The following is a 23,291-nucleotide window of genomic DNA, read 5'->3' on the forward strand; positions in this document are numbered from 1 at the left end:
CATACACTATATATATGTCAAAGCCAGTGAAAGAGGATCCACCAGATCCCTTCACATAGCCCTTTCACCTGTGCTCTCCCCACAGAACTTGTTGGCTTTGGCTGGTACAGTCTAATTCTCACTTTATTCTCTGTGCTCTAGGGTATTCATCAGTCATGATCCTTCCCACCTATGGTGCTAACACATGGAGAAATACATGTAGGAGCCACACGTGAACTAAAACGTAGTATTCTCTTTATTTTCCAAAGAACAGATTTCTTGGTCAAACTAATCTGAAGGACATAGCTTGATCCAGAGACCAAAATGGAACTTTAAATTAGTTTTAAAAATACTAACAGACATACACCACAAACTATTCTAAGCACTGGGGTTACAATAGTTAATGTAAATTCTTATGGAGTTTACATTTTAGTTGGGAAAAGACAGACTAGGAAGAAATAATAAACTGCGCGGATTTAAAAGGACAGTGTAAAGAGTGCTGGTAAAGGGACTGCTATTTTGAACAGGATTGTACGAAAAGGGCTCAGTGAGAAGTGGAAGACTGAGCAAAGACCCGAAGGGTGCCAGTGTACTGGGAGAATGGCATTCTAGTGGAGGGAACAATGAACACAAAGGCTCTGAGATGACAGAACATCCGAAGCTACTTCTGTCTTCCTGAATCGAATTGTTTCACCTATAGCTGGAGAACCATAGCCTACAAGGGACACAAATGAGCATCACAACGGCCCCCACAAACTGCCACTCCATCTTGTTTCACACTGGCGTACACCTCACAGGAACAGGGGCAGAGAGAGGACATTTCAACCGCAATATGAATATCAGAGAAAACGCAGAGCCAAAGCTGAGGCTGTGCAGGAGGAATGTCCTTTTCTTCCATCTCACCAAGTACAAAAAGATATCTCTGTTCCCAGGAGGCAATAATAGGTGAAGAGATAGGAACCAGAAGTGACCCTCCAAGCTAAAAAATTAGACGTGGTTCCCATTCTCTTTCTCTGAGTCTGGAGAATAAACAAATGTTTTCTACTCTAATATTAGCTTTATATTATGTATCTTCTTCAGACACGTTAAAGATAGTTTATTCTAGATCAGTGTAAGTAAAGTTTTCTTGACAATAAGATAGTCTTTACTATCTCTGTGATTATTATTCAGTCATTTGGTTGCTCAATCCTACTGAATACAAATATAAATAGTTGCCTACATGGAGAATGAATTCTTGCTGAAATCTCTGAGAAAATTCCATTCTAATATAAACAGTTACCTCCACTCTTTTTATGAGAAGTTGTTTCATGTTCTTCCATTCAACTAAAAAGAAAGAGGTATGGAGGACTAACATGGAACTCACTGACTGGAAAATGTCAACTTTGGATAAATTATGTCCTTAAACCAAGCCAAGAAGGAGTCAGTGTTACAAGTTGCACTTTGTTCTTCAATAGGAATCTGAACAAGTGAAAGAGAAACTAGACATAAATGAGATGAACAGAAGATCACATAGACAGTCATTCTGATCATTTTTGGTTAAAAAAGTAATTAGCATTCCAAAATTTGCACTATACAGTGAACCCAGACCTCCAAGGAAAACTTACAATCTAGCATTTCAAATGGCTCGAGTCATTACCAGGTCAATTTCCTGTACTAATCACTGCAGTTTTCATACAGATAACTTTAGTATAATTGTGAACATCAAAGATGGTAGATAAGAAACTGAACTTCTCATTAAACTAATGTGGTTTATTGAATCTAATCCTGGGAGGACATTTACTCATGAAGAGCCCTCTAGGGGACACCATTTTATGTACCATTTAAGTTCTAGCTATTGGGTAGGAGGATGAAAATTTTTTTCAATGAATAAAATAATGCGACTAATGCTAAAACATCCCATGGACAGAAAATTGTTTAAATAGAAACAAATTTAGGACCAGCTAGGGGGTACAGTGGTAATGCACTGCTCGCAAGATGCTGAACCCATAATGGAAGCACTTGCCTGGTCTCCAGGTCAACCTATGCCCACTGGTGCATGCACCATTGATCTGGGCATAATACTCTATTAAGGGTACTTGCCTTTTGCCCTCTGCTTCTCTCTGTTTATCTCCTACTCTCATGAAATAAGTTATTTTAAAATGAGTTTTGTTCATCTTATTTTACGGAAATTGAATAATAGTATTTTCCAAAATTACATTGAAAGTACTTTTTCAAAGATCCTCAGAACCAGCTGCCTAAGCACAAATTTCTGACTCCTTTCCTCTCCCTGTTCTGTTTAGTGGCAGCTCAACTTTTATTGAGTGATGCCTAATCCTGGAAACCCACAGGGCTTCGAAACACATTTGAAGCTTCCATTTCAGAGAAAATGAGGCCATCCATGCTAGCAGATGGTAGCAGAATGCCACCACTGACTGTCCCACAGGAGGACTGAGCCCAGAACCCCAGAAGGAGGTGAGCAAAGCTTCTGATTTCACAGCTACCAGAGCATTTGAGATGAACACACAGATGAACCACTGCACCTGCTCATGGAGTGTGCTCTTCTGGATCCCCTGCGCCTCAGACAAAGCAAGCTCTAGTGGCAAAATTAAGGCAGAGATTCCACGCCAAAAACTGAAAACATTAAAACATTGACATTATTTGATGATATACTTTCAAGCAGCAAGTAAAGATCACGACATGGTTGGGCTTATTTTTTAATAGGCTACTTTTAGAGCAGTTTTAGGTTCAGAGTAAAATCGAGTAGAGAAAAGTATCTTTCCTGCCTCCATAAGTAGATCTCAGAGATTCCTACAAATTGTCTGAGAAGACACCCGCCTTGGCCTTCAGTAATGAGGCCTCTGAGTGGAGGTATGGAGGCTGGGAATGCAGGTGTGTGTGCAAGCTTAGCCAAAGGGGGAAGGGCTGCAACTCTCTGCAGAGACAGAAATGCACTGGTTACACACCGAGCTTGAGCTGGTCAGGGTAGCTTCCACCTGTGAGGATGGTCAGGTAAAGCCTTCACAAATTGATTGCCAGTCCTGATAAGATATAGGACTTTAGGGACCAGCAGATGGCATAATGGTCATGTCGTTGGACTCCCATGTAGTCGATAGTGGTTTGAATCTCAGACCCGATGGCTTTAAAACTCAGGCCAGTCACATGGGCACGCATGCCCAAAATCCTGAGAGGAAAATGGAGGAAAAGTGATTACAGTATGGCCATCCCTTTTCTCACTTTCTGTCTCTCTGTCTCTCTCTGTCCTTTCAGTGAGTGCATGCGCCCTATAGCAAAAATCTCTCAAAAAAAAAAAAAAATAAGAAACAAGATTTTGAGCTGCAGCCAGATTACTTGATCACAAATAAAAATTACTTGTGTTTTCATCATTGTTTCTCTGTTACATATATGCGTGTGTGTGTGTGTGTGTAAACATTTAGCACTTTATACTTTCCAGAATTAATTTTCCTGAATTAAGTAGGGATATATTGTTATTGTTAAACCTGAGACTTTACTATAATTTTTTAAATTTATATAAAGAATAAAAATGATCCCAACTAAACTATGACCCTCTACTAATTGTAAGGTATAGGCTGATTTAAAAAATGTTAAAGTATGGAAAAAAAAGAATCTTAGAATGAATGATTTTGTTATAAAATAGTAATCAATTATCTTTCTAACTAAATGTTCCATGTTTTCTCATTGATATAAAATATAATTTTTTATAAATTGTAATTCTACATAAACATAAGCTATTTTGTAATCTCCATTTTGTTCTATTCATCTTTCCATCTGTTATGATATCAATAACATGCACTCTCGCTTATCATCTTTATTGTATATTTTTAATGCTGAGTAATATTCCTTCTTGTTATTATTCGTTTGAAATTCTATTGGATTGTTTTTTACATACTTTCTCTCATATGTGAAGCTGAAAAGTATTTTGACAAGTTTCATAGAATACAGTTAATGATTGATTATTATTTCACTAAATTTACAAATAACTTGGGGTAGAGTGGACATTATTACAATAGCAAGTTTTTCAACAGGCATTTAAGTTATTCATTTTTTTGCACTTACAGATTATGCAATTTGTGTAAATGAATCATATTCGGGTTAGATTTCTGAAAAAGAAATTGTTGCATGAAAGAGTATCTTGTTGTTTGTTAACGTTTTGCTCATTAGGCCTTGAGAGAGAGAGAGAGAGACAATTGAGAGATAGAGACAGTTATAACAGGGACAGAATCTTTATGCCATGATCCACTCCCAGTCTCTACCAGCCTGGATGACTGGCATTATGTGTGCACATCCAAAATCTCGACAAGATCCCGAGACACAAACCCAAGACGTTTGGCTTGTGTGTCCAGTTGTGCTACCACTGTACCACCACCTGGTTCCAAGTATATGTTATTTTACATTTTGTTAGATATTGCCAATTTTCATTCAAAAAACTAGATTATTTTAATAACTCATCCGTTGTGTGTAGAGGTATTTGTTCCCTAATACCTTCATAAGCGATAACTATAATAACACTTTAAAATATTTTATACTAGTCACAATAACATTTTATTGTACTTTTATTGGCATTTACCTAATTAGGTGTGAAATTGAGCAGCTATATTAATTTTAATAGATTTGCTATTCTTTACTAATTCTTTTGTTCCTTAGTTAATCAACATTTTATTAATATGCAACTTTATTTTCACTCAGTAGGAAAATACTTATGATGTCCTTCCACATACCAAATTTGTTATTTTACCCTCATTTTCATATTCTGGTAGCTTGCATCTTTATTTCCTTGAAAATTTTAACCTCATTGACCTAGATGGAAAAATGAAATTTGGGTAGGTAAATGGCTGATACTTTTCCTCTGGGTCAAGTTTGTTTCAACCGTGACTGGCTAACATTTCTGAGCTGATGGCTGAACTCTGACATTACAGCTGAAAGCTTGGCTGGTCACCTAACAATACAGCATGTCCACCTGGAAATAATTTTTTCTTTTTCTATTTTCCACAAAACATTTCCAAAACACAGCTTATTAGCAAGAATGTCAATCCATTATCCCTCCCATCACAGCAGTTGACCTTGAATCAGGTATCTTGGATTTTGTTTCTTTTTGTTGGAATCCATTCAATAACTTTTCAATTTAGCAGTCCTTTTCCCACTGTAACAAGGTTTGTTTAGTGTCTTTTGAAGAATATCCACTATCTAATGTAGCCTCCAGATTGTATAGAACCCAGAGGCTGAATTCTGGGATAATCCTTGAGAAGAGGAGGTTTTGATCTATCCTAAATCCATACCATGCTGCCCCTCTGAAGAGAGCATGTGCCCTGTGGCAATTAAAAGTAGAATATGTTGGGCCTTGCTTTATAAAAAGAGATACTAATTTTAGGTAGATAAAAAAAAATTAACTTAAAAAAAACCTGTAAAAGTACTGGAACAAAAAAATGGGAAATCCTTGCATCCAAAATTGCAGTAATTTACATGCAATATTCCAGTCTTTAAGACACAATATACACCAAAGCCATGAAGAAAATTATTGTAATTTCAGCTTAATAAAAGTGTGATTGGTAATGATGTGGTAATAATACTATAAATAGCACAGAGTTAAATAAGAAAGTAGAAAATATAAATTTATAACACATTAGTCAAAGTACTAATTTACATTATTTTCATAAAAGCTCTAAGATGTAATTCTCATGCCACACTATTCACAATTTATAATGCATAATTCAGGTGCTTTTAGTATATTCACAGAGTTGTGCATCCATCACAAAAATCAATTTTAGAATATTTTAATTATCCCTAAAGAAACTGTGTGTCCATTAGTAAATGCTCCCCTTTTACCGCGACACTACCTCAGCCCTAGGGAACCTAACATTCTGTCTCTGTTGATTTCCCTATTCTAGGTGTTCCATTTAAGTAGTATATCTTCTGTGGTCTTTTGTGACTGGCTTCTTTAACTTAGCATGTTTTTGAGGTTTATCCTTGTCATAGTGTAGCATGTATCAGTAATTCATTTCTTTTTATTGATTAATAATAATTAATGTATGGATATACCACAATCAGTTTATTCATTATCAGCTAATGGACATTGAGGTTGTCTACTTTTTACTGTTATGAATAATGCTGCTAAGAACATTTCTATATAAGTTTTTCTGTGGACATGAATTTTCATTTTTCTTAGAGGTGGAATTCTTGGGTCATATGAACTGTTTTAAAACTTCTGAGGAAACAATAGACTGTTTTCCAAAGTGATTGCATAATCTTACAATCCTGCCAGTGGTGTAGTTCAAATTTCTCCATATAGTTAAAAAAAATTGTATTTTATCTGATCTAAATAGATATAGATGATGTAGATTTATATTAGATGTAGATTTATCAGCATAGGATAGTGGGCGTGAAGTGTTAGCTCACTGTAGTTTTGATTTATTTTCTCAGATATTGGGTCATCAGAAAAGTTATGATGTATTATTCTATGTAAATTTTCTGACAACCCAATGATGATGTTGAGAATCTTTTCATGTGTTCATTATGTTTTTATATCTTCTTTGAAGGAATACTCAGATCCTTTGCCCATTTTAAGCTATGTCATCTTTTTGCATTGAGTTGCAAGAGTTCTTTATACATTCTGGACACTAGTCTGCTAACAGATCTGGTATTTTCATTTTTTAATAGTGTTTTTTGAACCTTATTGTCTAGCCTTCCCTTTACCAGCATAGAACCTATACCCTACCAGCAACCTAGAGCTGAAAGCAATGAGTCCCTATATTCTTGGCTTGCCATGCCTGCAGTAGAGGGTGCACTCTATGCATGGGGAATGAATGAAAGAAGAGATCTCTTAAGCTCCTGATCAGAATTTTGCCAGAATTTGAGATATACTGTTGGACCTAATCCTTTTCAGATTAGGAACTGGATGCAAATGGAGACTCAACTTTTGGCCACACTCACGGGAGGGGGGGTCACTCAATCATGCAGATCTGATGGGGGCTGAGAGGCAGAGGGAAGGAGTGGATCATGGCTCAAGTGCCTCAGACTCTCACTCTTCTTACCAAGATTTGTAGATATTTTTCTCCCAAATGAATGTTTCTTCATTTGCTGAATATGCTTAAAATAATTTCCAGAGATTTTTCACTAACTGTTTTTATATATATACATTTTTTGCCACATTATTGTTTCACTGGGGACAAGTCCACAGGATTCCTAATACCATTATTTAAAAAGTAAAACTGTACTGATTTACATTTTAAAAGGATTTTAGAAACTAAAAAAGAAAATTAAAAAACTACTATATTTCACTACCTATTACATCTAAATCACCAAATACTACATTTAGAAGGAAATGTGCAATCACCTATTGCAATTCTTCACTTTACAAATGAGGAAACTGCCCCTTTAGTGGATAAAAAGGCTTTGCTAAGCTTCACATAACTACTCTGCCCCCAAGCTGGTATAGAATCCCATGTCACATAGGAGAGAAGTCTTTATATAACCAGTATTCTGAGCCCAAGCTAGAGTGAATAGCTACATGACTGACTTCTTCACAGATATTTCATATCTTCATCATAAGTAGCAGCATTGTGCTTTCTTTGCATGCAGTGTTACCTGCTGGGAAAACAGGAAATCAAGGTGGTATTCTGGATAAGAATTAGAATGGGTAAGGAAGAGCCTGGGCTATTGTTGCTGCATTATTGTCACTAACATCTCCATCAGCAGCACATCTAATACACTTCAATGGTTATTTTTGACAGAACAATGTGGTAAACTCTTCCCACTGAGAACACGAAGGAAAGAATCTTAAAAATGAATTGTAGTTATCTGAGTTTTAGTCACTTCCTACCACTCTTTTTTTTAATCAAAATTAACTTTGCATTTCCAATGTTTTTAACAGTTAAACATATTTAATAGAAATGTTAAAATTAGCCTTACATTTCCTCTCATTACTGAAACCATAAAAGAATATGCCTTTTTAATCAAAGTAATAATTTTTATCATGCAAAAAAAGGTATTTCTGTTTTTACATTTATAAGTAGGGTCTATGATCCAAAACAAGTTTAGATAGACTTCAAAAGATCCAGACGCAAAGAGAAAGTGACATTTAATCAAATATTATTGCAGTGAGGAAGGAGGGTAGAAAATGGCAGAGGGTGAATGGGAGGAAATCAAGGGGGAAAAATGAAGCAAAATATATGAAACAAGAAGTGGAAAATTATTTGTTGAAGATATCATGTACAGTACTAGCTTTGATTGAGCCAATGTACAGTGTACTATGGATGGGAAAACTCATTTTGTATGCTGCAATGATATATAGTGAATGAATTTAAAATAAATAAATTAAAAAATAATTAAAAAAATAATTATTGTAGTTACACTGTACCAAACCAAGCATTTTTTTTTCTGATCTAAAAGAGAAATCTTGGGACTGACTAATAATGTATGGTAGTTATAAAAGCACAAGCAAGATTGATACACTGGGCATTTAAAAACACCTATAACTTAATGTTAGTTATTAAAGGTATCACCATCACTTATAAAAGTTAAATTGCTGCCCATAGATAAATATTTTCTTAGGAATTCTCACCAAGTTTCCAGCAATTACACCAGCTCATTCTTAATGGTCTCACATGTATTCCCTCCCATTGCTACCCCTAAAAGAACACAAGCAAATTCCTGCAGATAGAAGACAGACATGCACCCTCTCCATCCTCCACAGCTCTGTCCCTCTCAGCCAGGCAAAATGCCCAGATGGCTGACTCTGAGGTCAGGTTACAGACTGATGTATGCAAAATATTTCTTTGAGGTTAGCAGTTGTAACATATTATTTTTCATCTTTGAATTGCTGCTGAGCTTTGCTTTATTTGGTCCTTGATGTAGCTTTTGAATAGATATAATCCAAAACTCAATAAATATAATATGAAAGAGGTAGAATAATGGGATAAGGTAAAATAATGATGAAGTGCATTTAAAGGGAATGTGTTACTCAAAGAAAGACAGAAAACTGAAAATAAGGATAAAATATAAGAAAGAAGAAAATGAATAAGAACAAAGTGAATGATAGGCATGAGAAAAACTAGAAACAATGAGAAAGAAAATAAAATGGTGGGAAACATTTAAACCATTTGATTATAAAATTTTAACTGCTTAATTTCATACTTTCCTATACCAATCTTTCCACTCCTATTAGTTATCCTTGTTGATGCTATTTTTGTTTCTTTTTGGACGGAACACAAAGAATTACAGAATGTGAGCAACACATTGTACCTCTTGGGTAACTTTGTGATATCCTGTCAAACGTCAAAATAACAGCCACTACAGATTCATTATTAGTCAAGAAAAACTCTTGTAGGCAAATGGTATAATTAATTTAATATTAGCCTAGATGTTAAACACATCAGAAGGAATTTTCTACAAAGAAATATTCTAGTTTGATGAACTGCCACCTTCTCCACTACAACTATAAATTATTCCAAGGCAAGGACTTGTTATTGAGTCAAAGGAGTATCTTTGGGAGGTAAAGCATAACTATTACTAAAATGTCAGTATAAACTTGAGAAACACTCCTATATAAACCACGAAGACTTGAGGCATGATCTTTCTGCTATTTCTTTTTACAAGAATTTCTCTACATAATCTTAAGAATAATTATTCTTGGGGGACCAGCAGTTAGTGTAATGGCTATGTCCCTGGACTCCCCCGTAGTCAACCGCGGTTTGAGTCCCGGACCCGGTGGCTTAAAAACTCACGCCGGGCACGTGTGCGTGCATGCCCAAGATCCCGAGAGGAGAATGGAGAAGAAGGGATTGCAGTATGTCCATCCCCCCTGGGGGGTGATTTCTCGCTTTCTGTCTCTCTGTCTGTCTGGTGAGCGCACGCGCCCTATAGCAAAAACCTCTCCAAAAAAAAAAAATGAATAACTATTCTTGCTGCATCTTCCAAGTTAAGCGATCTCTGGATGCATCTTCCAGATTAAATGATCCTTGCACAGGTGCCATGAACTAATACCAAGGTGTTGCTTATTGACAGGTCAGCAGGGCTTGGTTGACTGGTTTTCCCACCCATGACAGATTAGAAGGCATAAATTAGAAAGAAGGAAAACACAGCTCAAAACACCTGCTCAGGGACAAGAGACAGCTGACAATCAATAATGAAGGAGAAACCCCAAAATGTGCCCAAATGTTATCTATATCTACATATATAGAACTCTGGGAACAGTGAGACATAATTAATGACAGATAAAGATGACAGATCTGTGATGATATAGATAGGTACATACCAATGACCTCTCCACACCAGAGTTTGAATGAAGAAGTTGGTTCATAACATTCACCCATGGAGCTATTAGCTTACCATGGCTAACCTTTGCTATTTTACCCCATGGAATATTACTACCAGCTTCAGTACTTTCCAAATTCCAACCTGGCAGACTTGGATTCATCCTACACTTAGACAACGGGGATTCGAGAAGTCGTACCGACTTTCTTATTCCATTCTCACTGCTCCTGGATTGTATTCCACATGCGTGCCTACTAGTGAAGGATTCAGCGCTCCAGGTCCTCTGAGATTCCATCTCATTTTCTAGTTTTCCCTGGCACCTGCTTTCTCTCTGTGGCCCAATCCCTCTTCCTTCTGGTCAGAGCCCCCTGGTGCTGTTGTCTCATCTACCTGGACTTGGAAGGACTGCTTCCTGTTAAACCTACCTGCTGTGGCTCCTCCAGTCACCAGCAGGTCACTTACTGGGTTTCACACTGATTCCCACTGTCCCTGGCAGCCTTTTTCTGCTGCTGGCTCACAGTAGGATCCATTCTCCTGCTCTGGTTGTCCCATCCTGCCACCACCCTGACCTGGACTGTTACACTCTATGTGAGAAGAGTTCTGGATCTATCCACTTCTGTTACAGAAGAAGAGATGTTAGACGATATTTGCATAAACTGTCACTAGTAAATATTAAAGAAAACTTGAATGTCTTTAGTCAGTAAGTTTTTAGGTATCTAGAAAAAATAGCTCATGTAGAAAACTTCAGATGGTAACAACAGCAGGTGGAAGTAAAGGTACTTACTTCCTCATTATTCCATCTGGCACAGACATACTTAAGATACTTAAAGTGTCACTTTCAGAGGAACTCAATGCTAAGTCTGGGGACATTAATACTTAGATATAATTGTCAGAGAGGGCATGCACTTGCCAGATAAAGACAGAAAGAGGGAGAGAAAGCATTCCTCAGTGGGGTGCAGTCAAGCCACAATCCTTTACCCTCCATTTCTCTATCCTGTGAGGATTTGGGGCATGTACTCATATGCACTCAATGTGTTTTTCAAGCTTCTGGGCTGGGATTTGAACCCTGATTAGCCATGTGGGATTTAGCTTCTAATGCAAAATGCTTAACCACTCCACTAAGGGACATTAGTTTCAATGAAGCCGGGTCTATCTTCTCAGGGACTCTGGTCTGGGAGGGGAGCTGCTTCTACTTCCACAGAAATGGAAAGAATATTACCAGTAACAAGAAGTCTCAGTATCGCCATTGGGAAAATAATCTCTTTTGCATCTAGCTCAACAATAATCTGACAGACAGAGAGGTTACAGCTCTAAATTACACAGTCTAGATCCCTTTTACATCAAGCATTCTTTTTTTCAGCATGGACTTAGGACAAAGTGATTACCTAGGAAGGCTGGTAAATATTCAGGTTATCATCCTGCCACTTATGTCTGTCCCCTTAGGCTGTGTCCAGGTTTGGGAATTTGGCATAACCACACTGAGAGGTGCAGGCCTATGGCTACCTACGTGGTCTACGCCTGCCACAGGGCCCCAATCCAGATTCTGAGCACCCTAATATCATTAGAGCAATTTTCCTTATCAAGAAAGCAGCTGACCAGAGTCCATGATCTCGTTCAATTGCATCTCTCACCATTTTAATGATAAAATTGCACATGCCAGTCCTCAGGGCTCACATTTAATGGTGACTTACATTGAGAGGAAAATTTATTATAAAACCACTAATAGGCAGAAGAGAGAGAAATAGTCCTCATATTTAGGAGAAAGTGCATCAAGAAAAGGTTTTTTTTTGTGTGTGTGTGTCTATATTAGTATTCTTTATTTTATGGCTTCATTCACATGATTGGTCACCAGCAAATCTCTGTGTTGTTCAAAGGTAATACTCTGACTGAGAAAATTGAGGAGCAAGATCCAGATTGCATGACCAAGGCAACTCATTTATCAAAAAAAATACTCTGACAGAGAAAATAAAGTGAACTATTCTGTGCTATTAATCACAGCACAAGTATAAATAAAATCAGGGTCAATGCCAGTTAGTCTTATATTGCCTTCAAAGAGAAAACCCGGTAAATTAAATAACTTAAACTGATCACACTATCCACAGTAATATGGGCAAATACTATCCAAGCCTTATAAATAAGTTTTGGCAAACTTGCAAGAACATTTTCTTGAGTTGCTTGTAAAGAATACTAATTCCTGGGCCAGCTAATAGCATGGTAGTTAAGACAGCTGAATTCTCAACTGCATAGCTCGAGTCCCAGACCCTGAAGCTCGAGAACTACAGTAGATAAATGCACACATGTGCCCAAAGGAAGAATATAGGAGAGGGATTGCGGCAAGGCCATACCCAGTGGCAAGGAGGGCTTTCTCATTTTTTCTCTCTCTCTATCCCCCTGTAGCACCCCTAGCAAGGGTACAGGGTACATGCTCTTTTGGAAATTTTTTATTAAAAAAAAAAAAAAACAATGCTGGGAATAGCAGTTGGCGTAATGGTTATGTCACTGGACTTCCATGTAGTCGATCGCAGTTCAAGTCCCAGACCCGGTGGCTTAAACTCATACTGGGCATGTGTGTGTGCGTGCCCAAGATCCTGAGAGGAGAATGGAGGAGTAGGGCTTGCAGTATGGCCCTCCCCCGTGGGGGGTAATTTCTCTCTGTCTCTCTTTGTCTCTTTCTGTCTTTCTGGCAAGTGCAAGCACCCTATAGCAAAAACTGCTCCAAAAATAATAATATAAATTTAAAAAGTTTTAAGTAGAGACCAACAGGTAGAGTAGTGGTTAAGACACTGGACTCACTCCCATGTGGGTGACCAGGGTTTAAGTCCTGGACCCAGTGGCTTGAAAATTATGCTGTGTCTATATTAGTATTCTTTATTTTATGGCTTCATTCACATGATTGGTCACCAGCAAATCTCTGTGTTGTTCAAAGGTAATACTCTGACTGAGAAAATTGAGGAGCAAGATCCAGATTGCATGACCAAGGCAACTCATTTATCAAAAAAAATACTCTGACAGAGAAAATAAAGTGAACTATTCTGTGCTATTAATCACAGCACAAGTATAAATAAAATCAGGGTCAATGCCAGTTAGTCTTATATTGCCTTCAAAGAGAAAACCCGGTAAATTAAATAACTTAAACTGATCACACTATCCACAGTAATATGGGCAAATACTATCCAAGCCTTATAAATAAGTTTTGGCAAACTTGCAAGAACATTTTCTTGAGTTGCTTGTAAAGAATACTAATTCCTGGGCCAGCTAATAGCATGGTAGTTAAGACAGCTGAATTCTCAACTGCATAGCTCGAGTCCCAGACCCTGAAGCTCGAGAACTACAGTAGATAAATGCACACATGTGCCCAAAGGAAGAATATAGGAGAGGGATTGCGGCAAGGCCATACCCAGTGGCAAGGAGGGCTTTCTCATTTTTTCTCTCTCTCTATCCCCCTGTAGCACCCCTAGCAAGGGTACAGGGTACATGCTCTTTTGGAAATTTTTTATTAAAAAAAAAAAAAAAACAATGCTGGGAATAGCAGTTGGCGTAATGGTTATGTCACTGGACTTCCATGTAGTCGATCGCAGTTCAAGTCCCAGACCCGGTGGCTTAAACTCATACTGGGCATGTGTGTGTGCGTGCCCAAGATCCTGAGAGGAGAATGGAGGAGTAGGGCTTGCAGTATGGCCCTCCCCCGTGGGGGGTAATTTCTCTCTGTCTCTCTTTGTCTCTTTCTGTCTTTCTGGCAAGTGCAAGCACCCTATAGCAAAAACTGCTCCAAAAAAAAAAAAAAAAAAGCAAAAAAGCTAATCCCTGTATCTTTTTTTTTTCTTTCCTGCTTCTTTGCATCCTTTAACACAGAACAAGATGCTTAAACATAGACAGACACATCCCGTGGAACACCACCAAACTGCTGCAAGCTCTACTGATGGGACATACAGTCATGGATGAATTGACCGATCGATGAATGAGTTAATAGAGCCAGTATGGACTGAACATGAGATATTCTACCACTCACACACTGCACACCAGGAATTGTCTTACCAGCTAGTTAGGCTTTTGCTTCTATTATTGCAGAAGGAGGGTTTCCGTACCCGTCTGCTGGACATATCTTTGATGGCCCTGCAGGTTTTTAATTCTGTCCAACTTGTGTCCGTTCTATGAAGATAAACAGGCAAGAGGAACTAGTTTAGCAGGAAGATGCAGGAGTAGCACATTTTTTTCTAGGCTGTGCATTACGACTTATGCATTATGAATGATTCACATTCAAGTTCCCAAACAAAATAAATGAGTTAATGTGCACAAAACTGTTTCATAAACTTCAAAGCCTTGAGGATTAAAAATATTTTTATCTTTTAATATTGGTTTTCATTGAAAGAAAATATGAAAGAAATGGTTTATGCAAAGGTACATCCAAAAGTTTGTAGAAAAAGTCATTAAAATGCAAGTTTATTTTGATGTAAACATTTTTTTAAATTTGTGTTTTATACTATGCATTTCTTAGGAATGTTTTGAAAACCCCAGGTACTTGGGTAGTCATTGTGATAGTCCCTCATTTATTATAACACATTGCAGACAGTCAAATGGAAAACAGCTTAATGAGAATAAACATGCTCAAGGGTTCTGATGGAACAAAAAGTCCTGCTAGCTGTCTTAGATCTGAAAAGGAGGATGTGGTATCACCCTGGAAGCCAGGTATTAACCATAGAGCTACTCAGACAGCACCCACCTACTCACCTCTGTATTTTTAGTTAAGAAATAAACTTTGATCTAATTTGAGTCTCTATATTTGAATACTTCAGTAAAGCTGCTTGGCTTTTTAATGAATACAATTTCTAATCATCAACTGTATATTTATTCAGGTATATTTATTCACAGAAATATAATGTTGTCTTATATATTTTTTTAAATATATAAAATTTAGGGGCCAGATAGTGGTGCAGTAGTAAATAAAACATATCACTGAAAGGCTGACCATCACGGGGATATTTTGGGTTTGTATCAGAAGACCTCCCTAAATATGTCAGCATTGTGGAGTCAAGAATCTCTTAGAGGTGCTGTGTCTCTGTCTCTCCTTTTTTTCTGTCTCTCTCACTTAGAGAATACATAGTTAAAATTTTAGATAAAATACATGAAGTTTACTGTGCCATACACTTCATTCTAAAATATTTCCATCAGTTTACCTGAAACAACACTGTAGTGAACATTCTTACACAACAAATGAATAAAAGAATGTTGTGAGAGTTTGGGTTTGGGGCCAGCAGGTGGCATGCAAGTTAAGGCAGCTGGATCCCATATGGTTGACTGTGAGGTTTGAGTCCCACATCTGGCAGATTTAAATCACATCAGATGATATGCATGCATCCCCAAACTCCCAAGAGGAGAATGAAGGAGAAGGAATTACAGTGTGGCCATTCTCCCTGGGGAGGAGGGGGGAGTGATTTCTCACTTTCTATCCCCCTCTGTCTCTCTCTCTTTCTCCCTCTCTCTCTCTCTCTCTCCCCCTCCATTTCTCTCTAGGGCAAAAACACATGCTCTATGGTAAAACTACCAAAAAAAAAAAAAAAAGAGTTTTGGGTTTCTTAGTCTATACTAAAGATGAAATTATAAGATACATGTATGTATATACATTCATATATACAGATAGGTAAGAGTGTGCATGTGTGTGTGTGTGTGTGTGTGTAACTGCCAAGTGGCTCTTCAGAGTTTGATCTCAGCAGCAGTGACTGAGGGTCCCTCTTGCCAGCATCCTTGCTGGTACAATTTTATAACTGTCTGTCAATCTGGTTGATGAGAATTGATATCTGCTGCTACTATTTTTTTTATTACTATTTTTTTTAGATTTACTCTGTTGCCATTTTTCTGTCTCCTTGAAAAAATGTTTAGCTAAATTTTTCATTTTTGGTACATGAAAAAAACGGCTAGAATCTAACAGTTTCTTCCCAAAGTACCATATTAACAGCATTTCACACATATCATGTTTTTCTTGTTACTCAGTTCTGAAAATTTAACAATTTACATACTGAAGTTTACTTTAACTAGATCATTATTTATGGGTTTTTAAAATAGGTTCCTAGGGACCAAAGGATGACATAGGGATTATGTCACTGGACTCTCACATGGCTGACTGTGGTTCGAGTCCCAGACCCAGTGACTTGAAAATCATGCTGGGCATGTGTGCTTGTGCATGCCCAAGATCCACGGAGGAGAATGGAGAAGAAAGGATTACAGCATAGCCATGTCTGTCTGTCTGTCTGTCTGTCTCTCTCCTCCTCCAGTGAACACATGTGGACTAGGGCAGAAATCTTTCAAAAAATGTTCTTAGTGTCACAGAATTTTTCATATTTCTCAGTTCATTATTCATTCTGGTTAGGCAATCTAGTCTGTGTGATACTAATCTTTTAAAACTACTAGGGTTTTTTTTAGGAAGAGCTATAATAGCACATTATTAATGTTTGACACTTTGTTTTTAGATTATTTATTACTTGCATGAGTGACAGAGACAGAGAAAGATAAACAGAGACAGTATTCCCAACAAGGTCTTGATGCCATGACCTACTCCTAACCTTTAGCCATCTCTGGGCTGTAGGCATGCAGATGCCCAGACTACTCAGGGACATCTCAGGACATGAACTCAGAACCTCCCCATGTGGTCAGCCTTACAGACATCACGTTTTACCAGTGTGCCACCATCTAGCCCCCTTGAATTCCAGAATAGCCTATGAGTGTTCAAAATGAACATGTATTCTGTTTGTTGTATAAAAAGATACCTGCATTTATGCATAATACACACTCACATTTATTGATCTGCTATTTAGTTTCCTAAATATTGCTATATATTTTATTTACTTGTTCTATCAATTTCTTATGAGGCCTCTAAAAATGCTCAGCTCTCATTCATAACATAGTTCCCTTAAAATGGGGACCAGCACTGTGAATTGTATCATTCCTAGGGACCAGCAGAAACAGATCTTCTAGAATCTAGAATCTAAGCTGATGCTCAAGGCTATGTTTTTCTTGTTTCTGTCATCTTTTCCTAAATATTGTTAAATATCGTATGTGAAATATACCTACCTACTGCTCTCTTCAGCCGTTCCTTTGGGGAAATGGGAATGCAGCTAGCTCTTCCGTTTCCAGCACCACTTTTTAGAGAAAAGAATGTTTAAATAAATTATTAATTAAGAAGCACTTTCTGTACAGACCCAACTCCTAAGAAATCACATGACACTTTTATATTGGAAAACATAATTTATGTGGTTTAACAAGAAAGTTTAAAAGTAGATTATACATCAACAGCTCTCTTCCCATTAGTCTCTTTACATGTTCTGACCAGATCTCTGTAAGTTATGGCCCCTTCATGGTAAAGAAACCTAACATGCAATTCCAAGGGCGAAGGAAGGGCAGGATTTGGCTGAGATCTGTAAATGCAAATTTGAAGTGTTCTGCAGGGAAAGTGAGACTTCATCGAAGGTGACATGCCTGTAGAAAGGAGATGTGCTGAGTAAGCACCAGGGCTGAGCAAGCAATTTGGGGAAGTGCCATAAGCTTCAGGCATTTAGAAAGAAATGCATTGAAAACGTAATTGGGAAAAGCTTGGGTAATTAGACCTCCATGCAGCATCAATCTTTAGGACTTCAAAGGCAGCAGGAAACAAATTGGCAAATCGATAGGAAACAGTGATAATGCATGAGCAATAATAAATACACCCATAAGGAGAGGCATACTGTGTCTTACCTTCTGGATAAACAGCATTACAAAAGTCTGGTTTTAAGTCAAATGTTTACAGACATTGATTTATACATATGTGTGTCATGTCTTAGGTGTATGTACAAGAGAAACAGACATGTTAGCACAATAGAAACTGTCTCTGTACAAAGTGGTCTTCTGTGGCACTAAAGCTCTAATCTATGCTAAAGGAATCCACTCCACTCTAACACAGAATGGGGAGGGGAGAAGACGACAATGCAGGAAACCTTCCTACAAGAAAAATAATCATCTGTATAACTAATTTTTTTCTCCGTAGATAAAGAAGCTGTACAAAGAAAAGGCAAAAAACAAACAAACAAAAACAAAACAAAACACCTTTTTAAAAAAAGAAGATGAGAGATATGTAAATCTGAAAAAAAGAAAAGAAAAGAAAGATACAGTGATAAAGACTCAATAAAAGAAGAACTTTCTGTCTCTAAATAGCACCCAGTTTAATATCCTCAGTTCCTCTCCATTTTGGAAAACATAATTTAAATAACCTTAGGTCTTGTGAAACACACACCACTTGAGAAACTCAACAACTCAACTAGGCTTTGACTGTAAGAAACAAACTAGGCTTTAACTGTGCTTCCTGCCTGCCAGTCGACCCCTCCCCAATATTTCCTTTGCAGAGTTGAACAGCACTTATATAAAAAGCATATTCCAAATGTGACCTTGCCTCAGGCCAAGTACATGGTTGAGTAACAGTCACTGAGTGTCCTAAACCACTTTCTGTTGCTTTATCAGAATACCTGACGCTATAATTGATAAAGAAAGAGGTTTATTTTGGCTCACCATTGTAGTGGCTGAGAAATTCAAGGTCAGACAGTCACACCTGGGGAAGACTCTCACCGTGTCAGTCATACCATGGTGAGGGCCTCACATAGGAGAAGCACATGTGGAAGCAGTGAGCAGGCACAGGGAGAGTGAGGGGTGGTGCCAGGCTCACTTTATAACAGCCCATTCTGCAGGTAACTAAATTAGTCTCCATGAGATGTAGCTCAGTCATGGAGACCTTTAAAGGACCCACCTCCCAACACCACCGCATACAGAGAATCAAGTTTCAACATGAGTTTTGGAGGAAACAAACTACATCCAAACAGTAGCATTCAGGTAGCTCAAGAAATAAATTTCTCCACAAACTGGAAGTAACACAAGATTCCCATAATCCTGCTCTCATATTCTCAGTGTCTTAAATGCAAGATTAACTAAACCATCTATTCTGTCAGTTCACTCATTCAACAAATATGTATTGAGTTTCTACTGTATTCAGCAATTGTGGTAGATTATAAGGACAGAACAGTGAAAAAACAAAACAACAGTATGAAACTCCCAGTCTTCTTGAAACATATGCTCTAGTGAAAGACAGTTAAGAGCTCTCAGGTAAAATATGAATACTATAGCTGTGATATTTTATTGTATGCTAGAACCTTGCAGAGAGTTGATTTTAGGTGTTCTTATCACACACACACACACACACACACACACAATGGGAGTCCCAGATATAGATATTTCAATTGGTTCAGCTTGCACTAACTGACTAAAAACTTAAAGTTTGAGCACACTTCCGACATAGTGGGTACTGAAACTGTTGTGCCCAGACCAGCAACAGGTAAGAGCAGAGGTTTCCATAAAAAGATTTAAACAAGTCGGATTAAGACCCTGAAGCATTTCTGGAAGACTTGTAACAGGACATGACACATGACTCTACTGTTACAATCACAAAGACAAGCACAAGCAGAGGAATGACTGCCGAGAGTGGTCCGGTCAAAACAGCAGAATGGCCAAGTGCAAAGGTCATGGCAATAAAGAGATGCTCAATGCATTTAGCTTGTTGACTTTCTGGAAGGCTAATGAGCTATAACATCTGCTTATTATGAGAAGGTCAGCAAAAGCTTTAGCAGAAAAGCTTCAACAGCGGCTAGGCTACATATTCTTGCTTATTAGTCTCACCAGAGAAGAGCAATTTGTGAGTTTCAATGGAAAACCATTAACTATCCATCTTAGAGTTCTGACTTGGCTCCTCTGGACTTCTTTTTGTTCTGAATCTTAGTAGGTGGCATAATGGTTACGAAGCTGGATTCCCACATAGTCAACCGTGGTTTGAGTCCCAGATCCAGCAGCTTAAAACTCACACCAGGCGTGTGTGTGTGCATGGCCAAAATCCCAAGAAGAGAATGGAGGAGAAGGGATTGTGGTATGGCCTTCCTCTCCCAGGGGTGAGTTCTCACTCTCAATCTCTCTCTCTCTCGCAAGTGCTATGTGCCCTATTGCAAAAATCTCTCTCTAAAAAAAAAAAAAATCTTTAAAGGACACCTTTTTTTTATAGTTAATAATGTAACAAAGGACTGCATTAATGTGGTAAAGTTCCTAAAATCTTCAGGTCTTTAGGAATAAACTCAATGACCAGTATCATCACCTAGAAAAGTATCTCAAACTTGGGAACAGCAGTTAGTGTAATGGCTATGTCGCTGGACTCCCACGTAGTCAACCGCAGTTCGCATCCTGGACTCGGTGGCTTAAACTCACACCGGGCGCGTGTGCGTGCGTGCCCAAGATCCTGAGAGTAGAATGGAGAAGGGACTGCAGCATGGCCATGCCCCCTGGGGGGTGATTTCTCGCTTTTTGTCTCTCTGTCTCTCTCTGTCTGTCTGGCGAGCACACACACCCTATAGCGAAAACCTCTCAAAAAAATTTTAAAACGTATCTCAAACTCAATAGAACTTATGTTGAGAAATAAAGTTTATATTTTTTACTTTTATTTTTTAATTCCATTTTTCCCATGAACTTTTGAAGTCCCCTCGTGTGTGTGTGTGTGTGTGTGTGTGTGTGTGTATGTGTGTGTGTATACCCATCCTTCCTTTTCTGGGATCAGTCCTAACCTACCTAGTCATGGTATCAGTTCAAACATAACCAGGTAGTATTAAAATTGACCCCAGGAACGTAAGGATGGGTTAATATTAGGATAGGTTAGTTAACATTTCATACATAAATGCTATTCATCATTTATCATCTCAACAGAAAAGGAAAATTAATACAAATTTCATAGAGAGATTTGACAAAGTATAGCACAAATTCTCAATAAAAATTATTAGTAAAATTAGGAAAAAGAAAATTGCCCTCACTTATTTAAAATATTATACTATAAACATCATCCCAATACATATTTCCACTGTTTTTTTTATAATTATTTTATTTAGCTTTATTTATTTATTTATTTTAATTTGACTAGAGAGGGACACACCAAGAGAAATAGAGAGACAGAAAGCAAAGCCACCAGGTTCAGGACTCAAACCATGGTTGGCCATGTGGGAGTCCAGTACTCTTAACAACCATGCCACCTGCCAGCCCCAATACTTCCATTATTTCTACCTTTCAACATTTTTATTAAAGGGGCCAGTAAATTGTGTAGCAGTTATATTGCTGGACTTCCATATGGCCAGCCACAGTTTGAGTTCTGGACCTAGTGGCTTGAAAAATCACCCCAGGTGTGTGCACGCACAAGATCCCAGGAGAAGAACAGAGGAGAGGGGATTGCTGACATTGGATTACAAAATCAATTTGTAATTAAAGGGTAGGCCAGCCAGTGTCATGGTGGTTAAGGCAACCAGATCCCACAAGGCCAACTACCAAGTTCAGGTCTCAGACTCTGCAGCTTGAAAAATACTCTGGGTGCACGTGCGTGTACCCAAAATCCCAAAATGGAGGGCAAATAGAGGACGAAGGGATAATATTATGGCCATACTTCGAGAGGGGTGTGGGGGGGATGCTTTCCCACTTTACCACCTTCTCTATCCCCAGGGAGTTCATGTATCCTCTGGCAAATTAAAAAGAAAATCTACTTTTTTTAATCAGGGTTTTAGTAAAGATATATTCTATAGATACAATATAGCTAGTGGTGTATCTAAATCTTTAAATAGGTCAGGCCTTTACTGCATTCAACACACACACACGCACTTGCGCGCGCACACACACACACACACACAATGTGAAAATTATATTAGCTGATATGAAAACCAAGGCTACTGGAATACTGCTGAACTCATTTCATAAAGAACCTAGCACAAAGCCCTCATAGTACACTGAAGCTATTTTGGTTTTTATGTCTTCAGTGGATAGAATTCTAATCACATTTCCAAGCTGTAACAAAATGCCATCCTGGTAGAGAAAATGCACCAAAAATCTTTTTTTCTTTCATAAGCAGCCACATTTCACACACATCCTACTGAAATACAGTCTCCTTAGTTCTCAAGATTATTCTGTGCATAAAAGCCCATCTTTGTCTTCATCTGAAACAAATCTTGGGCTCTCTGAAGCTAGATTCTAACCACACACGTCTCCATAATTGGCTTCCTGTAGGGACCACCTATTAAAGTTCCTGGCTCTTGTCCTAAGTCTGGATTGTATGTTCACCAGAATTGACTATATCTTTGTGCTAATTATCTGATGTGGTCAGAGAAACAGATTAAATCAACAACAGACAAAAATTCTTTAAAAAATGTGAAATAAGACATTTGTTCTAAAGACTTTCCTCCAGAAAATGAGCCTGGATTACATTTCTTCATCTAAATTCTAAAGGTGGTCACTTCTGACTTTTTATCATTTCTATTTCTGATCCTGAAACTCCTAAATCTGACTTTTCCACAGCAGACACTTAATCATTTCTGAGCAACTGAGAGCCTGAAGCTCAGGTTTACATAAGGGAAAGAAAGAATTTGTTATCACAAGAAGGCACTAACTAAATAGATTTCTCTAAACACTTTAATTTTCCACTGATTGAATACAATTGGATGTAGTTTTTGTCTCATCCCACATTCAATATGATTTAAATATTACAAGTGCTTTATAAGCCGAGGAATTAAAGAGTATATGGTCATATTTGATTTATTGTTCTCAGAAGAAATTCTTGCAAGAGCAGGCCATGGCATTCTCATGACTTGACCATGCAAATCAATCAAGGAATTGCCCAAATCACTAAAAGCAATGAAATATTTGTTAAAGTCTCAATAGATAAGAGATGAGAAATTCATTCTATTCACAAAATGAAGTAAGCCATTATTTTTTATAACAACCTCAATTCATGAAAATCTTTATTTTGTGTGTACATTGACTAATATTCTAATGTAACTATAAACAGTTTGAATTAGAAAAAAAATTTGTTACCTTGCTTTTTTATAAAATGCATACAACTTGCTTTTCAAAGATCTAAGACATGTGTTGTAGAATGTTATGTATTGACTGCTTGAAAATAAATGAAGATGAATATCAAAAACTCAACCTTTTATCTTTGCCAATCTTTGCAGATGTTGATGCACTGTTATCTAAGAACC

At 37.7% G+C, this 23,291-nt stretch overlaps 1 long non-coding RNA gene across 1 annotated transcript in view; it reads right to left on the minus strand.

Annotated features, from left to right (window-relative positions):
* The window catches only part of LOC102481513 (uncharacterized), a 95,241-nt gene that overhangs the window by 54,294 nt on the left and 17,656 nt on the right, over window positions 1–23,291 (minus strand). The window contains exons 3-4 of the long non-coding RNA XR_336645.3: window positions 17,290–17,357; window positions 14,260–14,373 (exon numbers count right to left, since the gene is read on the minus strand). This is a non-coding gene — a long non-coding RNA (uncharacterized LOC102481513). The remainder of the gene's footprint in view (window positions 1–14,259; window positions 14,374–17,289; window positions 17,358–23,291) is intronic.

Source organism: Tupaia chinensis, unplaced genomic scaffold (genome assembly GCF_000334495.1).
Source record: "Tupaia chinensis unplaced genomic scaffold, TupChi_1.0 Scaffold140548_1, whole genome shotgun sequence".
In the NCBI taxonomy this organism is placed as follows: Eukaryota; Metazoa; Chordata; class Mammalia; order Scandentia; family Tupaiidae; genus Tupaia; species Tupaia belangeri.